We start from the raw sequence: 9,413 nt of genomic DNA on the forward strand, positions 1-9,413 counted from the left end.
TTCATAAATATTGTAGTCAGGAAATATGAAGCTGTTGGTGCCAAATAGTTAGATTGTATGCAAGTCTAGAATTTAAGGAAAAGGTCAGCAAATATTACCTTCTAAAATTGAGGCTAGTTATTAATAAAAAGAAATGAGATTACATGAAAGAGATTACAAATGATATTATACCTGAGATTTAGACTTGAAAGGAAATGTCTCATCTAGTTCACTACCTTCCTTTTTATGGAAGAGGAAACTGAAGTCTGACAGGTTGGTTAACTGACTCATCCACTGTCACATAGGGAGAAAGTAACAGAGCTACAGCTATTTGTAGCTAGTATTACTAACTCCAAATTCAATGCTTTACCCACTAATACCATTTTGCCTTTTTTATAAAACCAATAGTGCCCTAAAAGATGAAATTTTCAAATTCATTGCTAATAAAGGTAGAAAAAACTCCAAGCTTCAAAAATGTCTCCCTAAGAAGGAAGGTGCTAATTGACAAAATAATGAACAGACTATATAGTCTTAGAAATTTTGTCATGTTATCATGAGAAAGAGTTGCAATGGCAGAAGTTTTGTGAAGGCTGTCAAGATCATAGAAAAAGGAAAGTCAGATAGTAAGTCTACTAGTGTTTAATTTATTTCAACCTACATTTATTATCAGCAGTGTCCAAGGGGACGGTGTTCTGTTCTGGATGACTGATTCCTGTTCTTTAGACAGAAATATTGCAAGATTGGAGCCTGGCAATTTATCAAGCTACCCTAGCTTAGTAGATATTTCCTTAAGAACATCCTGCTCTTTTGTTCTGATTCTGTACTCATCAAGCAGCTATCTGACTTTGTAATTTGGTCTCCAGAGCCGACTCCAGCCCCAGGAAGAATCTGCTATTTGCAGATGACTGGTACTGGTTCTTATAGCAGACATATTTTATATTGCAAATTGATAAATTAGTATTCTGGTATACAAATCAGCCTCTAGTAGCTTATTTAGCATGCATCAGCTTCCCAGAGCCTGAACGCCTTTGGGTGAACTGATTAGAATCAAATCCCTGAGCTTGTAGAACCCACAATGAACTCTAGAGATGTGGTGACCCCATAACATGAGGATCAGTCTCATAAGATTTTTCTCTGTCTTCTATAATTTTAGTTATAATGTTGGTGAGGTCTGTTTTAGCCTTAGGGAATAAAGCATTAAGGGTCAGATAATTTTCAACTCCCTTTCTTTATATTGTCTATCATTAATAATTTAATGAAACAAAAGGAATTGGTCTTTCCTTTAATTTTATTTATTTATTTATTTGTTTGTTTATTTATAGCTTTTTGCAAGGCAATGGGGTTAAGTGGCTTGCTCAAGGCCACACAGCTAAGTAATTATTAAGTGTCTGAGACCTGATTTGAACTCAGGTACTCCTGACTCCAGGGCCAGTGCTCTATGCTGCTCCAGTCTTTCCTTTTAAATGTGATATTGTGGAATGGAGATTGGACATACAGACAAGAGACCTGGGTTCAAGTCTTAGTGTGAACATTTACTAGCAGTAGATAAATCACTTAATTATAACCACTTTACAAGATTTATAGGTCCACTGATGTCCTACCTGTTACTTAATTGTACCTTTATTGTTGTAGCTGTTGAGTTGCTTCAGTTGTGTTTGACTCTTCATGATTAGAGTGGTTTGCCATTTCCTTCTCCAGCTTATTTGATGAAGAAAATGAGACAAACAAAGTTAAGTGACTTGCTCATGGACCCTCAGCTAGAAGTATTCAAGACTGGATTTGAAGGATTCATGGGGCCATATGTGTAGAGTGAAAAGGAATCTCAGTAGCCATGTATCTTATCACCCCATTTTACATCTGTCCTTTGCCTTGAAAATAAGTTTCAGAGGGTGTTGTAGGTATGCTAGACTTTGTAAACCTTCAGGTCCTATACAAAAACTGTCATTATTGTTATTAATAATAATAATAACTTTCCTAAGTCTTAGTATTTTCATCTGTAAAAAGGGTTAATACAGTAGCATGTGATTTTATTTTATGATAGCAATGGTTACACATGGGTCTGTATGAATAGATTAATAAATAAGCATTGTTAAGTGCCAACAATGTGCAAAACACTGGAGAACAAAATAGAAAGCAGGATAGTCCCTGGTCTCAAGGAACTCATATTCTAATGGGGAAGACAATACACAAGGTTTCAGCAGTGCATCACACAGAAGGCCCCATGGTCCTTAGAGGGCAGCAGCAAAGCATAAGGTGACACAAATTCTTTAGAGTAATTTTTCCCAGTAAAATCTTATCCATTTCTGATTCTGAACCATTTGACAGTGTGAGAACTTTGGCAGAAAGAGTTTTATTATATATCTTCCAGTGGCTGCAGCTATTGACAAAGAAAGAGCTAAAGTTTCTAGGTAGCATCTCCATAGGGTTGTTTCCTTGGATGTTGGCTGAAGGTAGGGTTGGTAGTCTGAGGGATGCTGATATTCCCAGAACTCTGGGGCTCAGAGTTCTGAGCCTTAGTTTCTCTACCTATGAAATGAATATTGCTTATATTTTATTTAAATTCCATGTTTACTTTCCCCTACATAAAAGCAACTTGTAATTGTTACAGAAATTCTAACTTTTTTTTTACTTTACATTTAAAACTCTTCCTCCATTATCCTCTGGTACAATAAGCATTTATTAAACTTTTTTGTTTTAGGTTTTTGCAAGGTAGATGGGGTTAAGTGGCTTGCCCAAGGCCACACAGCTAGGTCCTTATTAAGTGTCTGAGGCTGGATTTGAACTCAGGTATTCCTGACTCTAGGGTCAGTGCTCTATCCACTGCACCACCTAGCCACCTCTTAAACTTCTAATAAGGGCAAGGAAGGATGATGAATTCTCAGGTTACAAGGACAAAAATGAAAAACAATTCTTGCCTTCAGGAATTTTACCTTCTATGATATAAATTTGGTTTAACACTCTGTTAAACTAAAACCTACCTCCTCAACTTTCATATTTCCTTTTGCTTAGCTTACAAGCAGGTCTCTCACTGAGAAATTCCTGGATGGAAGTCAAAGTAAAGCAGTGCAGAGGGAGATCCACTCGGAGAATTTAGTAAATATTTTTCTTGGCTGCTAGCATTCTTACTTAGATTCTCTGTTGGGGGTGTTCTTTGAGAAACTGCCTAAAAAAAGCTAAGAATCTGTTGTTATGTGTGAGCTGATGCTATTCTAGTCTATAAACATTCCAAGAAAGCCTGGTTCTTCTCCACTCCTCTATAGACCAGAATTCATCACTTGATCTTAGAGAAGTTCCATTGAGATAGTGCAGAATGGAGGTGAGGATCAATTGATAAGGCTTATTAAGCACCAGACCTTATGTAGCTAGATCTGGAGAGTTGGGATGGAAGTACTTGATAGAAGAAGTTGACTGGGCTTATTTCCACAAGGGTTGCTCCTCTGATGGAGGTTGTATTTATGGCAGGGTTTGTGGTCCAAGGGGCAATGCTATTTCCAGGTTCTTGGTCTTACCTGCCCATTGGGTTAGGAATTAGAATCAGGGATGGTAGGTTCTTTCTCTCCTCAGATCATTCTCTTTGATGATGGCTGTAGGGGTCAGTCAGGAAGCAGGTCTGGTGGTTTAAGAGGCATTTTATTTCTTAGTACTCTTAGGTAATGTGATTAATTTGGACTAACCTCTTTTCTGTGTGGGAATACCCTTATTTTGTCCTTAGGGTGAAGGATAAATTTCTCATTTCATTACAAACTAGATCATGATTTTCCAATGCATGTGAAATGGCAATGTTTTCTGTGATAGACCTTAAAGCTCAGAGGGGTGGGCATGCTGATGATGTGGCATAGTGGAAAGAAGAATGGGAATACATGAGACATCAATGTATGTAATTTGTCATTTTTGATCCTAATGTCTAGGACAAGGACTCATTACCAAGGATCCATGGATTTGTTTTTGAAAAACACTTTGATTACTATTTCAGTATAATTAATTTCCTTTGTAATCCTATGTATTTTATGACTCTAAAAGTATTGTATTGAGAAGGGAACCATAGGTCTAACCAGATTGCCATGGCACCATGATGATTGTTGGTCAATTGGTCACTGAATCTGTTTGAAACCTTTCCAGCTCATGGGGACCTTTTAGAGATTCTACTCTGTTGGAATTATCTAGTAAAGATCAAGGAAGGTTTCTGGTTTATCACAAGAAGACATTGGTTTAGAAAATAGAAGAAACATATTTCCAGGTGTATTTTAACAATAATGCATCCATCAGTTATAATAGTCCAGAAATCCACTGAATCTTTTCCTTCCCCGCTTTCTAAGCTCCCTCCACCCCCATGTTCCTTCAAGAATCTGGGGAGAAAAAAAGTTTCCAGGACATTCAGCTTCTAAAGGGATGCTAGAAACATTCAACACTCATTTGAACAGTCAGTATTCTAGCAATCCACCAGTTGAACAAATGCTTTCAATTATCAATTTAGAAAGTAAGCAAGGCACTTTCACTAGTGAATCTCTTAAAAGCACATGACTCACTCAGGGACCAGCATTTGTTTGACAGACATGTCAAACTTTAAGGTAAATTTAATCAATAGACATTGCTATTTTATTTTCCTCCTAATCAGGATTTCATATTCCATTTCACTTTATTGAAAGTGACAATTGAAAGCAAATGCTATTGACTGACATAATCGCTCAGTCACCTGAAATCACTTTTTTAGTCCTGACCTCCTCCACATTCCCATCACCCAAAGGTGATGGTTGAATATTTTAATATAAAGCTAAAACAAGTAAACATTCACAATCTCACAATTCATTTTACCTGTCTCAGTTAGACAGCATTAGATTGGCACATCCTGGAAACCAAGGATGATGAAAACTGGATTCAGCAGTATTTTACTAATATAGGCATGAGCTTAGTCTCCCATATTAACTACTTCCCTTTGACCTTGGGTATTGTACAAAAGGAAGAGGGGGGGATTCTGGCCCTGGGAGTGTCACTGAGCTAATTTTCCCACTCTGACTCATTTTGCATCAGCATTTATTGGTACTGCTGGGTGTGGGGAAGGGAGCTTTGGGGTCTGGGTGGATCCCAAAGGCATACAAAAAGGTCTTTAATTGGTGACAGAAATGCCTTGCTTCCTTTCCTGAGTCAGCAGAAAGAAGCAAAAATGCTTCAGAAAGCACATGTATGTGGTTCAAGAGTTAAGTGGATGGGGCAGCTGATTTCAGTGGATTCTGGGTGGGTATAACATTGGCATCAAGATATTGGGTTTTTTCCCTCACAGATATACACTGTAATTGGAACAACCAAGAAGGCTTTGAATTAGATCTCTAGGAGAACTAAACCTGGATGAATCACTCAATATGTGTGAGTGTGTGTTTGTGTGTGTGTGTGTGTGTGTGTGTGTGTGTGTGTGAGAGAGAGAGAGAGAGAGACAGAGACAGAGAGATAGAGAGAGACAGAGACAGAGACACAGAGACAGACAGAGGGAGACGGAGACAGACAGAGATGGACAGAGACAGTGACAGAGAGAGAAGCATGAACATTCTTTTGTTGTTGTTGTTGAGTTATTTCAGTTATGTTTGACTCTTTGTGACCCAATTTAGGTTTATTTTGGCAGAGAGTGATTTGCTATTTCCTTCTCTGACTTGTTTTACAGGTGAGGAAACTGAGGCAAAGAGGGTTAAATGACTTCCTCAGGGTCATGCAGCTAGTGAGTGTCTGAGGCTAGATTTGTACATGGGAGAAGAGTTTTCCCTGACTCCAGCCCTGGCACTTTTTACACTATGGCACTACGTAGATGCCCCATGAACATTCTACAAAGGCGGGGGGGAATAGAGACTTTCTTGTCAGCAACAAGAGATGGAAAGGAAAACACTTGAGTGGTGACTTAATAGGCCTGGTTTCATTTTTTTTCCAGATGGGAATAGGGCAGGACCTGGGATTTAATTATTATAGAGAACTATTGGGTTAGGAAGTTCTTTCACCAATGTGTAGTAGGCCACTTGGATAGCTTCTTTATCTGAAAAATGGGAATAATAATTACATTTGACTCATAAAGCTGATGTGAATATAGAGAGATAATGACTATAGTACCCTGCAACCTTAAAGAATTACATAAATGCTATTATTATTATCAGCATGAATATTAATCATACTAATTCTAAGGCTAACCTGTCTGCCACACCAGTTTCCTCTTTTCTTTTATCTTTCTGTTTCTAAAATAAGCACACAATCATTCTTTGAAATTTATGAAATTATTTTTAATCACAAATAAGAAAAAATGTGGTATGGTCAATTAATCAATAAAAAAATTTATTAAGCACCAGGCACTATGGGAAGGTCTTAGGCAAACAAAGACAAAAATGAAATTATCTCTGTCTTTGAGGACTTAAACTTAAAATATAATGGGGGATAATTGAGAGCTTTGAATATGCTGGGGAAAACAGCTTTTTGTCATTATATATAAAATTTCTTGAAAATAAAAGATAAATTTTTTGGGAGACTAAGCAAATCAACAACTGAGAAGACGAGGAGACACTTCATCTAGATAGAATTGTTTGAGAGCAGAATTTTTTAAAATAACAAGAGACTATCAGAGGTATGGTATGAGACTTCATATAAAAAAGGGGAAATGAACATTTATTAATTACCTACTGTGTATCAAGCTTTGTACACATTTTACTTCATTTGATCCTCATAACAAGCCCAGGAGGCAGTGCCATTACTTTATTGTTGAGGAAATTGAGTTTTCCTTGGGTCACAGAGCTATTGAGTATCCAAGGCTGAATTTGAGCTCAGGTCTTCCTGACCCCAGCCCCAGGCCTTTATCTACTTGACTACTGAGCTGCATTGCACCTACTAGGTGCAGGAATGGGATATTATGGGAAGGAACAGAAAGAAGACCAGTCTGATATTATAAAGCTGAAGAGGAGGGCTGGTTCCAGGTTGTGAAGTGCTTTAAAAACTGGACATTGAAGATTGTATATGATCCTCAAGGTAATAGTTAGTCATTGGAATTCATGGTGAAGGGGAGCGACATGGTCAAAACTGTACCTTGGGAAAATCACTTTAAGAAATTGCATGGAAATTAGAAATGGAGAAGGAAGGGATAGAACAAAAGTAAAAAGTCCAATTTAAAGAATGTTATAATAATCCAGGTGATGAGGGCCTGAATTATGATGAGAAAGTAAGGGGCAGTTAAGGAAGAGGTCATATATTTGGAAGAGTGGAAGAATTTTGATGCCCTCAACAATACTTTGGAAGATGTATAGGTTTAGGGGAAAAGATGAGTTCAACTTTAACTCCCAATTCTGAAACCTTTCAGTGATCACGTACATTCATAACCCAATGCTCCTTACTTCACAGTACATCAGTTCATACAATTGTACCTCAGTTTGTTGGAATTCTTCACATTCCTTGATAAAGGAGAGTTTTGCCAGCATTGAATCAGGAGAGATTTTTTTTTAAAGGACTGAGAAAGGCCTTTTCATGTTTGTTCCGAAAAGTCCCTACTCTGGGCTTCAAGTCATATAACTTTACTGTTACCTTCTGGAGGCTGGTTTGATGGCACTAGCCCCAGGAAGTTCTACCCCACCCTAACCTGTTTCTCTTTGTCTTAGTAATTTCCTTAGAAATGAGTTCACTAAAAAGTTATTATTCTTTTACTAAAAAAAAAAAAGTTTAATTCCAAGAATAGAATGTTTGAATACAAAAAAGCATAGGTATGACTACCTTCTATTTTGACTCCCTGGAAAATGTGTTTTTAATTTTTAGTACTTACATGAAAACTTCCTTGCATCCTATCTCATGATTTTCCTCACTCTAAATGGTAACTCCTTCAAGCATATAAATATCCTTCAAAATATCCCAGATTAGCTTAAGCCTTGTAGTAATGTCCTAAAGCTTGTCTAATTTCATCTTTGTTATAGAAAAGGCTCTAATTGAATATGAAGAATTATCCTGGATCTTTGTATGTATCTTTGTATTTGTCATATATGTGTGTATGCATGTGAGCACATGTGAATGTATGTCTATGTACATACATATGTAACCCCAATTACAAGCATATGTCTCCCCTGTTAGAATACAAGTTTCTTGAAGGCAGGAGCTGTTTTAATTTGGATCTTTTGTAACCCCATACCTTAGCTTAGGACCTTGTGTTTAGAACGTATTTAATACAGGTTTATTGATTGATTCATTTCCCAAGGATGGCATGACAGGATAATGCATTTCTCTTGTTTTTTCAATATTTTCTCTTCTAATAACCTGAAATGTCTGACAGTTTTCAGTTTTGTTGTTGTGGTCTTTTGGCTCTAAATTCAGTATTCTTTCTATTCTGTCAAACTTTCTGCCTTATATTATCCCCAAAGGGGAAAAAATACTAGGAATTCCAAAGTGCTATTATTTCATCTACAGAAATCTTTATTTCTCTTCAGCCTGGAATATATTTTCATCGAACTTAAAATATAATGGGAGACAATTTGCTGTTTCTGAATTCCAGAGACTCACTGAATGCTAGGATTGAAGCATATTAATTTTCTCCTTCAGGTAGCTCCATGCCAAGTACTTTATACCTCTTAAGTTATGTGTTTAATTAGAATACCTTGATTTCTTGGCTCAGTGAAACGCTTTAGGGGGTGGGAAGTGGGGGATGGGGAGTAACTTTGTTTTGTTTTGATGTCATTTTGCCCTTATAATTTGGTTTTTTTGCAGCATTTTTTATTTAACTATACCAAATTGTCATTATTAATTTTATTGCCCATGAACAAAAGCCTCTTCCATCACCGTAAGGAATATTCTGCCCTCTCCTGTTTTTCACTGTTAGTGTTAGGGGACTATGGCACAGTCCTGAGAAGGGGTCTTTCCTGAGACAATTGGTCAGTCTAATTACCTCTGTTTCAAAAGGGAGTGATTCAAATTTAGAATTCTGACTATCAAAAATTAATACTTTTTTGTTGTTTTAAAGGGAAAAGAGATAGGTCAGAATAACATGGTGAGAATAGCAATCCTTTAACTCCCTCTTGTTTATTTTAAATATTATTTGTCAGCCTCTTTCTCCATGGCTCCAGGACAGAACATATTAGTGAAGATGGAAGTCAGGAGACTTAGCTTTAATTTCTTCCAAGGGTAGGATCAGTCATTTAGACTTCCTTTCCTTCTCTCTAAAATATTTTTGTCTGCCTCTCCCACTCTGTTCCCAAACTTTACCTTGAACAGTCTTCCTCCTTCCCATTTTCCTTCTAACCCAACCCCTCTTGGGGTGTTGCTCTACTCAGGCCCCCATCTCCAGCCCACATTCATGACACCCTACTGCTAGCCACTTTTTCATCTGCCTATCTTCTTCACCGGATTATTTTTTTTTGGCCTTAAGTATAAGTACATGCTCATGTGGCTTTGTAGAAGTCACTTCATCTCTGGTTCTCAGGTTCTTCGTTCTA

Source organism: Macrotis lagotis, chromosome 7 (assembly GCF_037893015.1).
Source record: "Macrotis lagotis isolate mMagLag1 chromosome 7, bilby.v1.9.chrom.fasta, whole genome shotgun sequence".
NCBI classification, from domain to species: domain Eukaryota; kingdom Metazoa; phylum Chordata; class Mammalia; order Peramelemorphia; family Peramelidae; genus Macrotis; species Macrotis lagotis.